At 35.2% G+C, this 22,123-nt stretch overlaps 1 long non-coding RNA gene across 1 annotated transcript in view; it reads left to right on the top strand.

Moving 5' to 3' along the window:
* Nucleotides 1-22,123, top strand: part of LOC129037007 (uncharacterized) — a 76,823-nt gene that overhangs the window by 37,342 nt on the left and 17,358 nt on the right. Inside the window, exon 2 of the long non-coding RNA XR_008502714.1 lies at nt 18,106-18,246. This is a non-coding gene — a long non-coding RNA (uncharacterized LOC129037007). The remainder of the gene's footprint in view (nt 1-18,105; nt 18,247-22,123) is intronic.

Genomic DNA, 22,123 nt, shown 5'->3' with positions numbered 1-22,123 from the left:
CCAGCCATCCTATTACTGGGTATATACCCAAAGGATTATAAATCATGCTGCTATAAAGACACATGCACACGTATGTTTATTGCGGCATTATTCACAATAGCAAAGACTTGGAACCAACCCAAATGTCCAACAATGATAGACTGGATTAAGAAAATGTGGCACATATACACCATGGAATACCATGCAGCCATAAAAAATGATGAGTTCATGTCCTTTGTAGGGACATGGATGAAACCGGAAATCGTCATTCTCAGCAAACTATCGCAAGAACAAAAAACCAAACACCGCATATTCTCACTCATAGGTGGGATTGAACAATGAGAAAGTTGCTCTTTTCTTATCAAAATATATGGCTAAAGCAATTTTAAAACTATGTATTTTTTAATAATGTTAGAATTTTGGAAATGTAGCAAGGATAATACAAAGAGTTCAGTACGCCCTTCGCCCAGGTTGCCCTGATGTTAACATCTATATATCCATGATATATTTGTCAAAACTAAGAAATTAACATTGGTAAAATACTGCTAACTGAACCACAAACTTTATTTGCAATTTACCAGTTTTTCTATTAATGTCTTTTTTCTGTTCCCGGATCCAATGCAGGACACTGCATTGCATTTAGTATGGTTGATTTTGAATCAACCTTTTTCTCCTGTTTTTCCCTTCTTCCTTCAGCTTACCTCTGACTTTTCAGAACAGAAAGCACCCAGTGCAGGGAGAGCAATACATTCAGGTGGAAGAGGTCCTTCCAGTGAAACAGATAGCTAGAACAAGTTTTGTGAAGTACCTCTATATTGCAGCTTTAGTACAAAATTTTACGACAGTCTATTAGAAAGAAGTCTAGTTTGAGCAAAAGAAATACTGTTGAAATATGAGAAGTGAGAGGAAGTAATTTACTGAGTAACGCTAGGTATTATTTCTAAAATTTATTTAAATGTTCATGTTAAAATTTTAACATAGGGGTAACCAATATTAAAGATGAGGTAAGATCCACATCTTTTCAATGACAAAAGGACAAAAACAAGAGGAGGGGAAAATTGGGGATCAAAGCTATAAGAAACAATACAACACACACACAAAAACAGTAAATGGAAAGAATCAAAGAACAGTAAATAGAAAACATAAAATGATATGGTCAGAGTAACCTAAATATATCAGCAAATCATATAAATATGACTTGAAAGTGGTTATTTCAGAAGAATGGGAAATATGTCAGTAGGGATAGCGGTGAGGAGGAGCAGTAGGAACTGCTGTTTTCCCTAACAAACCTCATAAAATTTGTCGCTACTTAAACTGTATAGAAACATAACCTTGGTAAAGGTTAAAACACACAAACAAAAAGACTTAATAACAAGGACATGTGTGAAACTCAAATGGTTATGTAGGCAAATTCTGTTTCTAGACATTGAATAGTCAATACACTGGATGTTTCTCTGTTATATAAACTGTTCCATGATGTGGAAACTGAAGGAAAACATGTTAACCTCTTTTATGCAGCAAGTGTCACAGGCACACACACACACCAGGCCAATCTTATCTCTTATGAACTAAGATGCAAATAGCTAAATAAATTATTAGCAAACTGAATCCAGCAGAGTATTTTAAAATCACATTATGACCAAATAAAATATGTTAATGGAATGTAAGGATGAGTTAACATCAGTAGATCTTTTGATGTAATTTGTCTGTTAACAGATTAAATAGATGATTAACTTGGGAAAGTCATATTACCCACCTGAATACCTGCCTTAAAAATCCATTTGATAAAATTTGGCTGTCATTTTTTTAATTTAAGAAGATCTACTAAGGGGGCAAACAAACACATTTTCTGAAACTAACAACTATGTGCCAGAAACCTATAATAAAATATTTGATAATAAATCATTAAAAGCTTTCCTACTAACGTCAAGAAGAGCACAAAAATATCTGCTATTACCCTCAGTTTTCACCGTTGTACTCAAGGTCCTAGCCAATGTAAGAGAAAAAAACAGACATATCAACTTCTTTGGAAAGGAAGATAATAAACTTTCAGTATTTGCAGGTGTTAATTTTGGACCTGGAAAACTAAAAATATTTTTTAAAAAGTATATTAGAAATAGGAGAAGAGGCCAGTAAGTTGTTGGATATAAGATGCATATATGAAAACAATTTTTTTTTATATATCAAAAGCAATCAGTTAAAATGATAATGAAAAAAAGCCTATTCATAGCTGCTACAAAAATAATATCCCACAAAATATCCAGAAATAAACTTAACAAAAAATGCGTCACATATGTAAGGAATATCACAATACTTTACCAAATGACCTAAAAGAAAATTAAGCAAATTCAAATGCTTTTTCTTTTAATTATTCACTCCCATAAAATTCTATATATTTAAAGTAATTCTAATTCATGTTCTTACCATTTTTATAATGGACATTGATAAATTTTTAAGTTTATATGAGAAAATATACACAACTAGTCTGTGATGTTTTGAAAATCAAAGAGAAGGAATGGTCCCTCCAAATATCAAAACATACTTGAAAATAAGAGTAATTAAAACAGTGTGATCTTGGTACATGAATAAATACATATATCATAAATGGAATAAACAGCCTGAAAGCAGACTGTGTATGTGGGAATAATTTCATGATAAATGTGGCATTTGAAACCAATGAGGACATGATGAAGTATTCAATAAGTGATTTGTGACAAATGGATAATGCATTTAGACATTTAGTTAATACACAAATATCTGATGAATGGAACAACAAAGCATGAGGAAATATAAAAATATAAGAATATCTAGAATAATAATAATTTTAAATCAAGAGATGATAAAAGACTTCCTAAGTAAGACAGAAAATCAGAAAATATGATAGATTTGACTGGATAAAAATTGTAAACTCCTTTACAACAAAAAATCATAAACTTTAAAAGCAAAAGAGATATTGAAAGGAACAATTTCAACATATCTAAAAGATAATGGACTAATTTACAGAATATACACAGAATTCCAAATATATCATTTAGAGAAGGATAAACAATAGAAAAAAAGGTCAAAGAATTCAAAGTGCTCTTTGAAGAAGAAATACAAATGAATGGCAAACTTATAAACAATTCCTAACTAAGTAATCACTAAAGTGAAAATTAAAACAATAATTAGTTAATGACCCCCACTGTATTGGTTGATAGTATCCTGGCTGATGATAATGTGAAATAACAGATAGCTCCATAACATCACTGATAAAATGAACAGCAATTTGGTAAACAAGTCAGCAGCTCTACCAACAGAGATTGTGACTCAGAAGCTCTCATGGTGAGAGGATACTTTTGTAATTTATCCCTTATATGACTTTTCAAATGTTTTCTGAAAAGCCTTTTACTCCAAAACTAGCAAAAAGGAAATGTGACCTCATAACTTCTATTCAAGCTAAGAAAATTATTTCCATAAGATGTTGAAGGAAGGGAGTGAGAAATTTGTGTGTCTCTCTGACTACACCTTTGGTGCAGAAACTATAGATTCATGTTGACATCCACTGATAATTTTCTTTTCCTTTATTAGCTACAAATAATAATTTTTACCAATTGGATGTCCTTTACTTCCTTCTCTTGCATGATTGCTCTGGCTAGGACTTCCAGGACTATGTTGAAGAGAAGTGGTGATCCTTGTCTTGTTCCAGTTCTCAGAGGGAATGCTTTCAACTTTAATGTGCACAAATCAGTAGCTCTTCTATACACCAACAGTGACCAAGCAGAGAATTAAATCAAGAACTCAACCCCTTTTACAATAGCTACAAAAACAAATAGAAATAAAATGCTTAGGAATGTACATAACCCAGGAGGTTAAAGACCTCTGCAAGGAAAACTACAAAACACTGCTGAAAGAAATCAGATGACACAAACAATTAGAAACACATCCCATGCTCATGGATGGGGTAGAATCACTATTGTGAAAATAACCATACTACCAAAAGCAATCTACAAATTCAATGCAATTCTCATCAAAACACCACCATCATTCTTCACAGAACTAGAAAAAACAATCCTAATATTCACATGGAACCAAAAAAAAGCCTGCATAGCCAAAGCAAGGCTAAGCAAAAAGAACAAATCTGGAGGCATCACATTATCTGATTTCAAACTATACTATAAGCCCATAGTCACCAAAACAGCATGGTACTAGTATAAAAATAGGCACATAGACAAATGGAACAGAATAGGGAACCCAGAAATAAACCCAAATACTTACAGCCAACTGATCTTCAACAAAGAAATCAAAAAACATAAAGTGGGGAAAGGACACCCTATTTAACAAATGGTGCAGGGATAATTGACAAGCCACATGCAAAAGAATGAAACTGGATTCTCATCTCTCACCTTATACAAAAATCAACTCACGATGGATCAAAGACTTAAATCTAAGACCTAAAACCATAAAAATTTTAGAGGATAACATTGGAAAAACCCTTCTAGACATTGGTTTAGGCAAGGATTTCATGACCAAGAACCCAAAAGCAAATGCAATAAAAACAAAGATAAATAGCTGGGACTAATTAAACTAATTAAACTTAATTGAACTAAGGAGCTTTTGCACGGCAAAAGGAAGAGTCAACAGAATAAACAGACAACCCACAGAGTCAACAGAATAAAGGAAGACTCAACAGAATAAAGGAAGACTCAACAGATTAAACAGACAACCCACGGAGTGGAAGAAAATCTTCACAATCTATACATCTAGCAAAGGACTAATATCCAGAATCTACAACAAACTCAAACAAATTAGCAAGAAAAGAACAAACAATCCCATCAAAAATGTGCTAAGGACATAAATAGACAATTCTCAAAAGAAGATATACAAATGGCCAACAGGCATATGAAAAAATGCTCAACATCACTAATGATTGGGGAAATGCAAATCAAAACCACAATACAATACCAACTTACTCCTGCCAGAATGGCCATAGTCAAAAAATCAAAAAATAATGGATATTGGCATGGATGTGGTGAACAGGGAACACTTCTATACTGCTGGTGGAAATGTAAACTAGTACAACCACTATGGAAAAGAGTGTGGAGATTCCTTAGAGAACTAAAAGTATAACTACCATTTGATCCAGCAATCTATTGCTGGATATCTACCTGAGGAAAAGAAGTCATTATACAAAAAAAGATACTTGCACACACATGTTTATAGCAGCACAATTAGCAACTGCAAAAATGTGGAATCAACCCAAATGTCTATCAATCAACAAGCTGGATATATATATGTGGTGTATATATATATACACAATGGAATACTACTAACCCATAAAAAGGAATGAATTAATGGAATTTGCAGCAACCTGGATGAGATTGGAGACTATTATTCCAAGTGAAGTAACTCAGGAATGGAAAACCAGACATCATATATTCTCACTTATAAGTGGGAGCTAAGCTATGAGGATGCAAAGGCATAAGAATGACATAATGGACTTTGGGGACTCAAGGGGAAAGGGTGGGAAGGGGGTAAGGGATAAAAGACTACAAATTGGGTGCAGTGTATGCTGCTTGGGTGACGAGTGCACCAAAACCTCACATATCACCACTAAAGAACTTACTCATGTAACTAAATACCACCTGTTCCCCAATAACCTATGGAAATTAAAAAAAAATACTTAGGTGATGGATTGTTAGGTGAAGCAAACCACATGACACATGTTTACCTATGTAACACGCACATCCTGCACACGTACCCTGGAACTTAAAAAAATAAAATAAAATAATTATTATTACAAAACCAAAGTAATAATTTTCTCTCCACTTTAATATAAAGATCTCTGTACCTAAAGGTTAATCAAGAATTTCTAAACAAAAGGGCTGTAAGCAGAGGTTTTTGGGGGTTTCTCGAGATTTTCCTCAGTGCAAAGATAGAGGTTATCTCTTAGCAAGGACAAGTTACTTAGGCATATTTCACCTAAAAATAGTGATTTAGGCATATTTTACTTAAAAATCACATTATACTGTCTCGTCTGTTTCCAAATGTCTCATTTTTACATAGTGCTACTGATTGTTCCAAGAATTTTTCCTAATAGTTGATTTTAATAAATGCAGGTCAAATGTTTTACTGACTTCCATATCTCCAGTGCTTGATAGAGATGATTAACAAATATTTGTTGAATATGTGTTAAATTGATGAAAAACTGAATGAATGAGGAAAAGAGGAATAAAACCTTAAACAAATTGATTTATCGAATATAAGTATATAAGGATATACATATTCACATATATCTCAAAATATTAGTTTACTGTGTTAGGTGAACCATATATAGTTTATTCCTTATTTATCCTCTTTGAAAAACACATGTTAGAGAACTCCTTCAGGCATTGTTAAAGATAGCTCTCTCTCAGGTGCATCGAAAGGAAAACTGTCAGGCAAGAATTCTCATACCCAGAGTGGGCAGATTAGTTGAGCAGTATTCCACAGTGTCAGGAATCATTATATTTTATTTCTATGGTCTGAATGTTTTTGTCTGTCTGAATTCATATGTGGGAATCCTCACTCCCAAGTTGATGGTATTAGGAGGCGGAATCTTTAGGGGTTTATTAGTATTAACCTCCAGAAAATCAGTATTATGTTATTAATTCCCTTATAAAAGAGGCCCAAGAGAGACCTCTTGTCTTTTCCACCATATGAGGTTAGAATGAGAAGATGGCTGTCTATGAGGAAGTGAGCTCCTGTCAGACACCCAACATACCAGCACCTGATCTTGGACTTTCCAGTCTCCAGAATTGTGAGAAATAAACTTTTGTTTATTTACTTTTTGTTTATAAACTTTTTGTTTATAAACTACTCAGTCTATGGTATTTTGTTACAGCAGCCAGAATGGACTAAGACAATGGAAAAGCATCTCTGATTACTTTACACTTAATAGATTTCATAAATTACCAATGTGAATATGTCTCACATTGATAAAATACAATAAAATACAACAGATATTTTTTATCTTTTACTTATTTGAAAAATATTAATAAGGGAATATTTTCCTTTCATAAAGCAGCACTGACAGAGGGAAATATGTGAAAAGCAAACAACATGAGTTCTCATGGTTTTATTTTAAGATAACTATGAAAATCACTCAGAGAAAAAGGTGGGTTTGAGTATATCTCAAATCCTTTAGTTTTTAACATTCTAAGACCAGCTGACTACCTCAATTACTCAGACCAATTAGCAATTATTAGATTAAAATCTACATATAAAGTTTACATTTAATTGTTCAACCTTGTCCCCAAGGAACCATTCTCAGTATTTAGTCTAACTGTGGACCAATATTGGATCAGTCCTCTATTTGAGCTCCAACTTGAAAACCCTGGTTTAATTTCTCAATGAGGATACATCTCTCTTTAGGAGATAGACCAAATTTCTGTCATCTGGAAGAATCTGGATTCTAATTTAAGGTTCATTGCTAGTTTGGTACATGGCTACTGAGCCTTGGTTTCCTGCCCTAAAACAGTGGATATGGTGACACACATTTTAGAGGCATATTGTGAGCATTTACAGTGTATTATAACTGCAAGAAGCTTTGTAGATCTTTGGATTTGAACATGAATTTTAAGATTAGTGTTCTTGTTCTCAGCACTGCGTGGGTTGCAAAAATACACAATGGCTAAACAGAACCACTCCAAACCCACCCCACCAATGGAATCATGGAAAGTAATGACAGGAGCGGCTTGTGTCATTAGTTTATCTTGACACCTGTTGGCCCATAAACAATCCCATTTGTCCATGCAATACTGAAATTTATCTGAAAACATTAGTGACATATCGGTGACAGATTTTAGTTCTGAGAAACTCTATAAATAACTGTTGGTTAATAAAAAAGACTAGGTGTCTTTGAGGAGTTTTATCAAAGAACCAGAATCCAGCCATTTACTTTTCGTACCAGTGCCAGCATTTTTCTGCCTTTTTTGGGTTTAAGTCACCCCTAAGAAATATTCATCAATTTGTTTTGGTCCATCTGGGTAGGTTTTTAAAATATATGCTAAGCTAAAGTTTAAGATTAAGAAAGAAATAATTTTAAAGTTATTTCAGAAGTTATGTAGGTCAACTACATAACAGAAATTTGAGTATTTAAAGTCAGCATTTAATTGAGACAATAACATTAGAAATGGTCAATGGTTATAATTGTTACTTCAGTAGCATTGATTGTTAAGAATATCAAACTTTAATAAGAATTATCTATAGGGCTGTCCCTTAATTAAATAAAATTATATAAGCAATAAATGTATAATCATATCTCTATTAATTTATAAAAATTGTATAATTTGTTAAAGGCATGTTTCACTTAACAAGATAGATGAAGGCAAATTAATGTCATAGAGTTATATTCCCAATATTGACAATAAACATATTTACTGAGGTGTTATTTTAATATTAATAAGATTTGGATTACATAGGCAATGATTACATAATCTGGGATTTGTTACAAAGTAATGAGACTCACCTTTTAAACAATATATAACACCAGAGTTTTTAAATCTATTGGATGTTATCTACATCTGGTCTAGTTATAGCACAATGTTTTAGGAGCCTGTTCTCCCAACTGAGACTGTAAAAATGCACAATACCTTTTTTACCTTAGCCAAAAAGCACATGTAACTCTAATAACTTCTAATCCTTGCATAACAATACAGTATGTACAAAGTACTTAAAAATTCTTAACTAAAATCTTGTCATACAAACTTTAATGAACACACAGCATTATTAATCATAGACGTGGCACAACCAAAATAAATGCCCCTAATAAAATGTATCATGGTCTAATAATTCAGAAGTATTATTATGTTGCTTTTATAAACTCTGGCTTTGTTCCATTTATTTATACATATTGTATATATATACATAACATGATATTGATCATACTACTTGTATTCTCAACCTCCTTTAAGCTACCTGTAAAGTTATTTAGAGATTCAGACTTACTCATCTCTGCAACTCTGTGGTTTCTAGAACAGTGTCTTCCAAATAATTGGAGTTCAATATTTATCTGTTGAATTGAATAAATGATTCAAAGTATTTAGGAGACGAAACTGCACATGTGGTTGTCAAAGCAAAGCTAAGCATGGGCTACCTTTTGATCAGTGCCTACATACATGTATCTTTTATGGGTAGATTCTATTTTTATTCCTTTAACATTAATTATATCTGAGGCAAATCTGAAGGTACACTTTCCAGTGGCAGCCATGAATCATTCCCAACAGTATGTGTTTGTGTATGCGTACGTACAGTATCTGTGCACACCTATAAAATCCTGCAGCTCTGCTGGTTCCTGCTAATGTGGACTCTGAACACAGAAGAAATGTTATTTTTAGAAATCAAACTGCAGAGTGAGTGATTTATTTGGAATTCATGCTTCATTTCCGTACTTTTCCTCTAATGTCTAAGGTATCACCTTGTATAAGGTGCTGCTTCCTCCCATTGGTTGTCAGACATTCTCTTGAGACTGAACTCTGTGATAACTGCTTGAGGGAAAGTTTCTCAAAAGTAAAAGAATGTGTGTGTAAGACAGAGTTGGGAGGCAGGGGATGGAGAGGAAAAGAGAGAGAATTTATAAACGTAACAGGCCGAAAATTTCAGATTAAATGAAAGACTTTCCTTCTTTTGTGTGAAAATACACAATCAGGTTGATTTAGGTGAAGATCCTCAGCTGAGTTGAAGAAGCCTTTCTGTTTTCTTATTGTGTAAAATTTACTAGCATTTCATCATCAGCCATTCATTTCAGTCACAGAATCTGAACATGCACATGCTTTCACGTTATCTGCCCAGTAGGAAGGTGATTACCATAAAACTGAAGAAGCAGCAGCAAATGGAGTGATTATAAAATGTATCATGTTCTTCATAAGATGAATAATAATACACACATCTAATGTCACCTAAGAGGAGAGGGTGGTGTTAGCACTAGTCTTGGTGGACAGATTAAATTATTAGCAATTGAGGCTGTTAATGCAATGTACTCACATCCTCTTCACAAACAACATGTAAGTATTATTATTAAATATCTGCTCACCTTTCTTTGCCAGCTTTTTATCTGGTTATATATAATCCTAGCGGTTTTCTCCACTGAATGGCACAAATCATTTAGCAAAAGGCTCTTAAAAAAAGATGTAAGCAACCCTAGATTTGGCACAAAATTGTTCCGTGTTTCCATTCCTGTGGAATAATATCAGGGACCCAAACTAGGACAGGCCCCTTTAATGCACAAAGTAAACAGAGGGGAAAATCTTTTCTTAATAAAAGCTGTGGTTCAGCTATACTTGCTGAAACCAAATAAACAATCGCAAATTGACACTCAGACAGAAATGTGTATAAATTATTCAGAATGAAATGTTCAAGTAATATTAACCTAAAGGTATAGTCATCAATTTTGTCTTGACGGATGGCATTGGGTAGTTAGTATTCAAGTGTTACTACATAAATAAAATTGATTTATGCTAACTGAGAAAACTGAGAAAAATTTTTATCAGGACGCCCAAATTCTGTTCCTTCTGGCTTGATCAATCACCTCTCTACTGAACTGTGTATCGTTCTCTTGCAAAATTCTTAGCTGAGAAATTGGGCTAAGGCAAAATGAATAATACATTAGCTGCAGTGTTAGACTAATGACCCTTAAGTGCTTTTAAAAAATGAGCAGCAATGACTGCTTCCCTCATGAACAGATTTTTTCTCTCTCTCTCTCCCTCTCTTCCTCTCCCCGACCCCCACCTTGCTTTTGCTCTCATTCCCTTGCTCTCTCTCTCTCTTAGAAAGAAAATAATTAAGTCTTGAGTGGGCTGACTGTTTTGGAGGTAGAAGTGATGAGAGGGTGAGGAATCAATAAAGCCAATCGAAGCATGCATGGAGTGCAAGCATTTGGTTTCCTTTCTTACTCCCTCCCCTCATCATCTTGCTTCCTCCACCCCACCCTGCACTTTGCAGTCCCATTTCAGGTTGCAAAGTTCTCATTTGTGTTAATCATTTTCATATTTCCTTTTACTGTTTTCATAACGCTATTGTGTTATATAAAGACATTGATCAAATGGTGACAGGCAAGACAGAATGCTATTTACTTTGTAAAGGTAGGAGGGATCTCTGACAGGGCTGCATGGTTAAAATCTGCCTTGGCTGGCATTTCTGATACAATAACAATTTTTATCACTCCCTGAGTGGGTCCCTAAAGAGACACAATAGTGACTCAAGTTTCTGTACCCAAATGTCTTTTTAAAATCTGCATAAAGCAGCAAAGATAAGACAAATGCCTACATTAAACATGTTTAAAAAGGAGCTTGAGCAAGGATAGTTCAAGAGAAAGGCAAAAATTCTGGTTGAATAATGTAGGATTATTTTGAATTAAATTGCTCTAAAACCATTGAAACAACACTTGAGGTAGAAATCAAGAATGTTTGGGTTTAGAAAGGAAGGAGGGTACACCCACCATTTTCTCGTGTGGGTGTGTGTGTGTATGTGTGTGTGTATTAGTCGAGAATGTAATTGTTAGACAGCTGTTGAAAATAGAATTGTTCAGTAAGAAAGTAGTCATTTACAAACTAGCATGGGGTCAGGTAACCTCATTATTCCCTTTGCAGTTCCCATTAGGTCAAAATAGCAATCCCCCTACCATCACTTTCATCTTAAGAAGCATGGGCTAGTTTTGCTCTTTTAACTTGAGCTTTTTATTCTAAGGAAGGATTAGACTCTACATAGTCACTGTTTCTTTTTCATTTCATTGCTATTCTATCTTTAGGGGAAATCAGCCTCACATTGTGTTATTCTTATGTCCTTAAGTAATGTTTCTTTAAAAAAAAAAAAAAAAGATGAATCCCTTTCAATAAAGCGGCCCCAGTTTGATGGAACTACCAAAGCGAATAGAAAAGAAAAGAAAAAAAAAAACTGTTACTTAAAAAGGGCCCATGGCATTACAGCAGTCAAATCCCTAAAGTCTAATGGTGAAGTCATTGATGCATTATTATTCTTAGGCGCCTCTTCTTTCAAATAAAATGTAAAGGAAATGATTTAAAGTCTAAAGGATGTCACTGGGCAGGAGCTAAAAGACATGCCTTCTATTCCCTAATGCTGAAGCTAAGAAAAAGTTCACCCCAACGTATATTTAGGTATCAGGCCTCAGAGTCAGATTTTTCCAAACTAGAAGCACTCATTTACAAGCAGACACACATTCACACAAAACCAGTCAAATATGCACACACTGCCTTTCAGATGGACCCACTCCCAAACCTTCCCAGATTCCATTGCCCTACTTTTTACCTGTGGATGACTGAGAGAAACATATTACCAGGTATTAAATTGGATACACAGTAAGACCTTCTAACTAATAGTAACTTTGCAACTGACACCCACCATTCTGCAGAGCTACATAAATAATTCTGAAACACCTGTTTCTTTCTGCCGCCTTCCATTTCATCTGTCATTATGGTCTAATGATTTTATTATAAAGATGAGCTTCTCTATACAGGTTAAATGAATCCAATTTACATATAATGATATCATGGGAGAGGGTAGTGGTGGAGGGAAGTGGTTTGAAAGAAATGGTTACCAGTAGTAATTGACTTACTAAAACTCCATCCAAAGTGCCGGAAAAAAAAAAACAACAACAACAAAAAAAAACTACTCTGCTAAAGTTATTACTGGCAAAAAATCTTACGTATTTACTGATGTAAGTAAGTAAGTATAAGTATTATCCAATTTGGATAATAGTTTTCCATTATAATACATTATAAAAAGTCAGTTTTATTTTGGGTTCCAAGCACAGAATTTTTGGGCAAAGATAGACTCAAAGTAGGTCAGACATCAACCAGTTGCCATATACAGCTGGCTATGGCAAAGCTAGGTTTTGGGGAGTGGGAGGGTAGAGAGAAAAGACCTAAGCCTTGACAGCTTTTTCTAAAAATCTGACACATCTCAGCATTTCTAGGTTTTGTTTTGTGATTGCAGTTACCCAAGAAGGAGGAAGGTCAGTGTATCTTCTAAGCCTAGGAGCAATGGTTTGTTTATTGCAAGGTTTTAATGTTCAATTAAAAAACACATGAATTAATATAAGTCAATAAAATTGTAAGGGAAGGCTAAATAACTTTCATTATTATGATTGTTCTTATCAAAGGAGTGTCCTCAATGAGGATCTTGTGTAGTAGTGAGTGTCCTGTCTTTTTAGGGAGTAAGATATTAGTCTGTTTTCTCACTGCTGAGAAAGACATACCCGAGACTGGGAAGAAAAAAAGGTTTCATTGGACTTACAGTTCCACGTGGCTGGGAAGGCCTCAGAATCATGGCGGGAGGCAAAAGTGCTCCTTACATGGCAGTGGCAAGAGAATAAATGAGGAAGAAGCAAAAGCAGAAACCCCTGATAAACCCATCAGATCTCGTGAGACTTATTCACCATCATGAGAATAGCACGGGAAAGACCGGCACCCATGATTCAATTACCTACCTCCCCCTGGGTACCTCCCACATGTGGGAATTCTGGGAGATACAATTCTAATTGAGATTTGAATAAGAACATTCCAGCCAAACCATATCAGCCCCTAACTTGTAAAAAGAAGGTGTGCTTGCCTTCCTCATATGGGATTTTGAAGCTAGGTGAAATTTGATGGAGAGATGGGCTGCTGGTAACTTGACAAATGTCTGTGTCAGAAATAAGCTAGCAGTCAAACATATCTACTTCCCCACCTCTTTGCCACTCCCATCCCACCCCATGCAGGGATGTTCTGTACTGAAAGCATCCTCTTGGCAGACAAAATTATATATCTTATCTTATTTTAGCTTAATATTTCCCAGAGGGGAATTATAATAACTTCTAGTATTGATAAGATTTAGGAGACACCTTAGGCTTAGCAGCAAAACTCTTACAAATCATTCCCAGGAGCTTCAGTTACTTCTCTATAGGGCTCATCTTTGCCTTGTGTTTTGATGGTCATTGGCTTCAATTTCAGAGATGTTTTAAAATCTTGTTCCCAATTCCAGGGGCACCCACTATTTTGCCTTATATTTTTCCAATTTATAGACACACATGAAACTGTTAGAATAAGTGAAAGAATCAATGGAGGGCTTTGTGAAGCTTGGAGGCAGAAAGAATAACATCAAAAAGCACTGTTGGTACTATTTGTGGATCAGGATTCAGCGCAATGTTGTTGACTTCCACATGGCCTCTCCAGTTGAGATAACTGCAGCTTCCCACTGCTCTCTTCTGCATACCCAATTTTGCTGTTAATGGTCTCCAGCTGTAGTTGGCTTATTTTAACAGTTAGTTTTGAGCTTTCATCGCTCATCTCTGAAGTAATTGCAAAGACAATGGAACTTGAAACATTGCTTAAGTGAGTAATAATAATGTTAGTCCCTTGGCTAAGTAGCAAGCCACCCTACAACTTCACCTGTTTTTATAAATTGTACAAAAAAGCAGAAAAATGCAAGCAGCTTCATCCTTACTTCACAACATGCATATTAAAATAGTGTATCAGTAGTACTTAGATCAGACTTGACTAAGTGAGTTCCTTTGACAGTCATAAATTAAATCTATTCAACAAGTGAGTGTGGATGCTTACCCCCATTGATACACAGATGATCTCAGATATTTCTTTCCATAGTTTAAGACTGCACCCTTGGAAATCAAGTTTATCAAACTCCCTTTTCTCTCCTAACTCCTGAAAAGTCAGTGAGATTATTAGTTTCTATTGTTTTATTTGATAACCGTTTACCAATCTACTATGGATTGTGGCCCATTCTCAATATGGGTGATACAGAGGTGAATAAGTGACCCTGGAACCCTCCTCCAAGATGACTATGGACTGGTAAGTCATATAGTGAACTAATAAGGTGATAAATACACACAGTGATTTCTGGTAGTTTAAGTGTTAAGGAGAAAATGAAACAAGTTGATGTCAGACAAAGCGACTTCAGGGGATGAGAAGGAAGGCTACTTTAAACTGGATGGCAGTAGAAGGTCCTGCTGAAGAAGTGATACCTCTCTGAAAAAGTGACACCTGAATGACCAGAAGGAGGAAGAATAGTGAAGATCAGAAGAAAGAATTGTTGTGTGGGAAACAGCTATGTGCAAAGAGTTTAAAGCAAGAAGAATCAGTTAAAAATAAGGAATATGGCATGTGAAGCAGGCTTGTAAGGGGAGAGTGATAAAAAATGAGGTAGAAGAAAAATCAGATTAGGAACCAGATCATGTAGATCCTTAAAGTCTTGTTAGGGAGTCTGAGTTCTACTTTTTAAGAGTTAGAAGCCATTGGAATGCTTTAAATGGAGATGTGCTACCATTTGAGTTAAGCTGGCGAATGTAATGCTGACCTCTGTGAGACTGCAGACTGGTGATACACTGTGGAAGTAATCTGGCAGGGGATGATAGTGGCTTGGACAACAGCTAGTGGTGACATAAAGGGACAGAAATTGAATGGATCTGGACATGTTTTGGAGTCAGATTCCAGAGGACTTATAGTTGGGTGGATGGATGATCGTGCTGTTTACTGAGATGGAGAACACTAGGGAAGTAACATGTTGGGGAATGGGGAAAGGGTGGGAGCAAGAATTTTATCTTGGACATATGTATCTGAAAGTACTCTTAGATGTCTAAGTGGAGATGACAAGCAAGCATGTATGTAAATCTGGAGTTTGGGAGCTAGGTCAGTGTAGAGGTATATATATGAGTCATTGGCATAAATCCGGACTAAATGAGATCCTTTTGAAGTTTTCTTTTACTAATTCTTCATCTTCTTTGTTTTTTTACTATATGCTGATCTTCCTGCATTTGTACTCAGGATCCTCTTGAAAACCCATTTTACCTATAAAGCTTTTCCTAGTTAAATGGGAAGAAAGTGCAGGTGATAACTGCAATTAAAAGTCTTGATGATGAGGGCTGGGTGTGGTGGCTCATGCCTGTAATCCTAGTACTTTGGGAGGCTGAGGCAGGAGCATTGCTGAGGCCAAGAATTCAAGACCAACCTAGCAAACATAGCAAGACCCCATTTAAAAAAAAATAAAAAAGAAAGTCTTGATGACAATACGACAATACAGTCACTAGCCATCCCTCAAATACCAACACAGTGAAATCCAAATACAGGATAATCAATAATTACTCACATAATCACGTCTTTAGATGTTTCAATTGGATATTTAACTATATCCCATTCTGGGTATGTTTTCAATGGTGTCTGTTGCAGTGCATGTGATCCTAGTAGATAGAAATCTATTTAGTTTGCTTTGTGAAGGCTTGTACAGGCTTACATGTGTGATGAATTATATTAAATATTACTGAATACAGAAAATAATAAATGAATCTTAAACAGCTCACATTTTCCAAAGGATATTCAAAATATTTTCTTTATCAAATGTAAAATCCAATTTGTTTTCAATATTTTTTTTACTATGAGTTGTTCATAGTTTCTATTAAAATTTTGTTAAAGAAAAAGTCTTTTTCATTCTCACATTCAGAGGAGCGGAATTGTTCTTAGGTTATTTACTGAAATAGTCACTTACCTATCTACTTTATCAAATAATGACTTATTCCAAACCAGAAAGAAAGAAAATATTACTGTAACACCTGCACATTTTATGCAGTTGAATAAACTGAAAGATTTTTTTTCACATTTTAAATTTATTTGGCATCACTCAATTCTTCTCATCTTATTGCTTTTGTCTCATCTTTGTTGCAAATTTCTAGTGAATATCATATGGATTATAATTTTCTAATTAAAAAATTAGCAAACAACATTTTGACATAATAAAAAGCAAACACAATTTTTTAAGCTGTCTCCCTGTCCACGTATTTATTTATGAGGCCAATCTGATTATGGTATCCATGAAGAATGATAAATCAATAATGAATTTAGCATCAATTTCTGCTGAGGTTGTTGATGTAATAAGAATTATCCAAAACATATACAAATAAAAAAACTGCATTTGCAGGAGTATTTATCTCAACTATGGCAGATGATAATATCACACAAGAGATAGTGTAGTGAAGCCTAAACACTCAGTGAAAGAAATCATCTGACTTAAATATAAACAGTCTGGTCTGGAGACTTCTGAAGAGTTCTCAAATCTTAGGAACTGTATGGAACATACATTTTGTAAACCCATCATATTTATTACATTTAACTTGCAGCTATCCTAAGAACACTGGAAATGTTCCAACCTAGCATGGAAGGAACTGAATTTCAGGGTAGGTATTCTGAAAAGAGAATTGGAGATATGCAGCCTGAAGATAGCAGAACATCTGGGTAAAGATCCTGTAGTTAGAAATCTACTAAACCTTGTCATTTTCACTTCCTTGGAAAGAGTCACCCTGCACCCTTCAGAACCTCACTAACTTGCTCATGTACAAGATGAATGAAATACTAGTAATGAAATACTTCACAGGGCTATGAAATGGCTAAATTAGATATTGCAATACATTGCTTATCACAGTGCCAAATAGTAAACACTCATAATTGTTATTTATTATTATCCTTATTAATTATTTTGACTGGTCAATATAAGAGACATGACTTTGAAAATGACCTTAAAGCTGAAGAACAGTGAAAAAATAATAAAAACTCCAGACAAGAAGTATTTTTCCTATATATTGTATAAATATTTTTGTTTATTTGTTGCAGACTGCCCACTAAAATGTTTCCTTCACTGCCACCAAAATTATACATCGCTCAATTAATATTTGTGCGTCTACTCTGTTTGTTAAGGAAGACCAGGCAGTTGCTTCACGCCTAATATAGAAAATTAAAAAGAGCATAGTTTCTATTATTTAGGAGCACAGAGATATGGAAGGAAATTGTTTGAGTAGTATGATAATTGCCCCAATTTGACACAAACAGACACAGGAAGACAAGTGCTTAATTCTGCAAAGGGAAGTAAAGAGACCCTTCTAAGGGAAGCGATATTTAAGCTGAATATTGAGGTTTGATAAGCAGACAAGAAGAAAGGGCCAGCTCTTGAAGATAAAATATCACAAAGGTGAAAATAAAAGAAAGAAGGGTGCTTTCAAAAGCTGCAGTCAATTTAACATAGCTAGAGAGTCAGGTGGGAAAGGAGGAAGGCAAACTAGAAAGGTGAGAAAGGACAGTCTGTGTGATGCTCAGAGTTTTCAATTCTGTCTTGTAGGCAATGCAGAACCAATGAAGGACTTGAGCAGAGCAGAGACCAATGAGTACTGAATTTTGGAGAGAGCATCCAGGCCACTGGATAAAGTGTGCATTGGGAAAAAGAGCTAAAGGAAGCAAGGAAACTAGCAAGAGAGTTCAGGTAAGAGTTGTTGAAGAGATTCTAATTGAAAGCCACAGTGGTGGGAAAAGAAAAGAAGTGGTAATTTGAGATAAATTCAGAGATAAAACTGACAGGACTTAGTCATTCTTAAGATATGATATTGCAAAATAGTTAAATACAGTTGCCTCTATTATTGGGTACATGTGCAGCAGACTTGCTTGAGTAATCCATTAGGGTGTGGGTAAAATATTATAATTTTATTCAAAAATTATTTTTATCATCTTATTCATTTTTAACTTTAATTTTTATGCTTTATAATGTATCAAGTAAAAGTAACATATGTGAATAATCCATAAAGATATGTCTGTGTATTGGGACTATACATTCCACTTTTTTTACTAATAAAGATGCACAGTTAAAGAGGCTTGGAGATCACTGCCTTATTAAAACCTCTGTGTTTGGACAAGGTAAAATATGGCGATATTAAAGGCAACATTTTTCCAAATATCATTCTAAAATATATAGCAATATATTTTAAAAGTGTTACTCTGCACTCCCTCAAAAGCTTATAGTCTAAAATAGAGATCTCTAACTTCTCACTGCCTTACTCATCTTACTGACTAATATAAACAGTAAGAAGGGCAGACAGACCCCCTTCTACTTTGTCCATGGCCTGGCTCAACTCTTTATTTTTACAAATGTCAACTTAAACTAAATCAAACTTGATTTCTGATTGCTTTTTTCCCCTTGCTCAACATTTCTGATAGACAAATGTGCTATACATTTGAACACAAGCACAAAGAACTAAACCGAAGTACACACTGAATGCATAAACTATCATTTTATATACACATTAGCTAGTGGAGTGGGAGAGAGAAACAAGCCTTGACAATGTCCACAGAATGACTCAGGAAGGAAGGGTAAATAGTACTGCCAGGATTAAAGTTGGTAAGTTCAAAAGGAAAGGAGGATATTACTGAGGAAGGCTCAGAGGGAGATGGGTCTTTGATAGTCTGTTCAATGGGATTCTGAAGAAAGAAGGGATTGGCTGAGGTTTCCAGAAGATGAAATGTGTAATTTAGGTCTGATATCTCCACCCCTCACCTCCATATTCTTCTTTGCTTTACCCCTTCAGGTACTAGTGAAGTCTTTTGACTTATTGCTTTGAAACAATAATCTGAATTTTTGACATATGCCATTTTTAAAAGATATGTACTATAGACTGTTCATCCCCTGGTAATTCCTGGGCTCTGCTTGCTTATGAAAGTAATAATAAAATACATAAACATATACAACAAAGAAAAGCTCTAAATAGACCAAAAAAAAAAAAAGTGTGTGGCACTGCCAGAAAATAAATAAAGAAGCACTTTCAACTAGATAGGACCTAAACTAGGTCCTAGTTTAGGACCATAAGGAGAGGGTTAATGAAATAGTCAACAGTTGACTGAATATAGCAGTGCAAAGAAAAGGAACTTTGTCTAAATGACTACACATATGAAAATCTAGATAATGAGGAAAATGCATCAAAAGACCAGAAATGTACATTGTGTATACCCATTCTAGAAACTTTTTCAAGAAGTATGTGTCAGAGTGAAAGGATCCAGTTCCATCAACCTTCTTTCTCAGTGGATACCTACCCTGGATGAAATTGTCTGAGCTACTATGACAAGGAGCAAGAGCTGCTGAATGGATTCAATGTAAGGACAGTTCAAGCAGCTCTTTACCAAATCAACCAATATGAGGATGTCAGAAGTAGATGACCCCATTTACATATAAGTAGACATTACATTTATGTTCTTAATACTCAGAGAAATGAGATTATCAGAGAGTTAAAAGAGAAGAAATGCTTAAAGATTAAGATCTTTTTACTTTTTGGAGTGATGCATGGCTTTTGAGGACTCAGCAATAGACACTCAATACACTACTTGGTAAATTTTATCCTTCACTTCTATCTGCATCTGGGGAAACAAAAGAGAAGAAAAAAAATCTTGTTTTAAAAATGTCATTAAGTATACACAGTATTGAGAAAGAAGCATGCAGTGTAGCTCTTTATCTTTTGGAAAAGGAAGCAACAGAGGGTAATTTGAGAATTTGGAAATCACATCCCCTGGGAGACAACCAAAATGTTTTCAGAACTTCAGCAAGGGAAACATAAATACTTAAGAAGTGCTTTGCTGGTTTATATAGTCTTATAATAAGTGCTGAAGTTGTTAATATTGCCAACATCTGAGGAGCTACAAAAACATGAGCTTAAAGTGGATGGGACTAAATCTTTTTTCAATCATTAATACTGAGCTGTTTTTATCTAAAGATATAAACAAATAAACAATCCTCGCATCTCCTTTGATGCTTCTAAGGAAAGCCTTCAAGATACTATGTCTTGGAGTGACATCAGCAAGATGGCTGACTAGAGATAGCTGGCATTCTGGCTGACTAGAGATACCTGGTCTGCAAGCAAGGACCAAGGCAACAAATAAACAGCTAAGATTTGGCAGGAGAGTCAATGGGAGAGTACTGAAGTGGAGAGGCACCTGAGGTGATTGGAAGTCCAAGAGGGCAGAATGGAAGCACCTGGCATCTGCAGCCCCATCAACCCCATCCAAATATGATCAGCCTAGAGTCAGGAAGGACTCCCCATTGCAAGGAAAAGATAAGCAGAAAATTTTCACCAACCCCCATTGCCACTTCAAACACCCACAGTTTTTACAACAGGAGAATCCCACAGTCCTCAGAATCCCTCAGTTGAGTTTGGAGAGCTGTCAGGACTTCATGCGATTGCCTTGTTCCAAATTAGGAGCACATGGTGTGTATTCCCTACACCACCCCCCACACCCTGTGAGCCAAGCAGCTGCAACCTGGGTTCATCTTGAGACCAGAGCCACCTCTGGAGTGTGCCCTACTCTGGAGCCACTAGCCACTGCACCTCTCCAGCACTGGGGTACCAACTTTGTCATGCCAAGCCCACATGGGTGGCTGAATGTCATAACCCCAGCTATGTGGAACTTGGGCCAGTGATCAGCTATGACTCTGGTCCTGCAAAGCAGGGAAAACAATCCTTACCATTGCACTTCTAGCTGGAGGAACGGTCTGCCATTACCATCGGCCCTTAAGCTGGTCAACTTACCTTACCTTACCTATAAAGACACACAGACTGAAAGTAAGGGGATGAAAAAAGATATTCCATGTAAATAGAAATAATAAGCAAACAGGAGTAACTATATTTATATCAGACAAAACAGACTTCAAGTTAAAATCTTTAAAAAGAGACAAAGAAAAACATTATGTAATAATAAAAGGATCACTTCAACAAGAAAATATAATAACTGTAAATTCAGATGCACCCAATACCAGATATATATCCAGATATATAAAGCAAACATCAAATCCAAAGGGAAAAATAGATCCCAATACAATAATAGTTGGGGACTTAAATTCCCCACTCTCAGCACTAGACAGATCATCTAGATGGATAATCAACAAAGAAATATTGAATTTAAACTGCACCACAGAGAAAATGGACATTTATAAAACATTTCACCCAACAGCTGCAGAATATACATTCTTTTTACTAGGACATGGAATATTCTCAAGGACTGACCGTAAGTTAGAACACAAAACAAGTCTTAAAACTTTTTTTTAAATAAAAATCATATCAAGCATATTATCTAACCACAGTGGAATAAAACTAGACATTAAAAACGAGAAGACCATTTGAAACTATACAAATACATAGCAATTAAACAACATGCTCCTGAACAACCAAAGGATGAAGAAAGAAATTAAGGGTGAAACTGAAAAATTTCTTGAAACAAATGCAAATAGAAACACAACATACCAAATACTACGGAACACAGGAAAATCAGTATTAAGAGGGAAATTTATAGTAATAAATGCCTACATCAAAAGACTAGAAAGA

Source organism: Pongo pygmaeus, chromosome 4 (genome assembly GCF_028885625.2).
Source record: "Pongo pygmaeus isolate AG05252 chromosome 4, NHGRI_mPonPyg2-v2.0_pri, whole genome shotgun sequence".
Lineage (NCBI taxonomy): Eukaryota > Metazoa > Chordata > Mammalia > Primates > Hominidae > Pongo > Pongo pygmaeus.
This window is presented reverse-complemented; position numbering and strand designations above follow the sequence as displayed.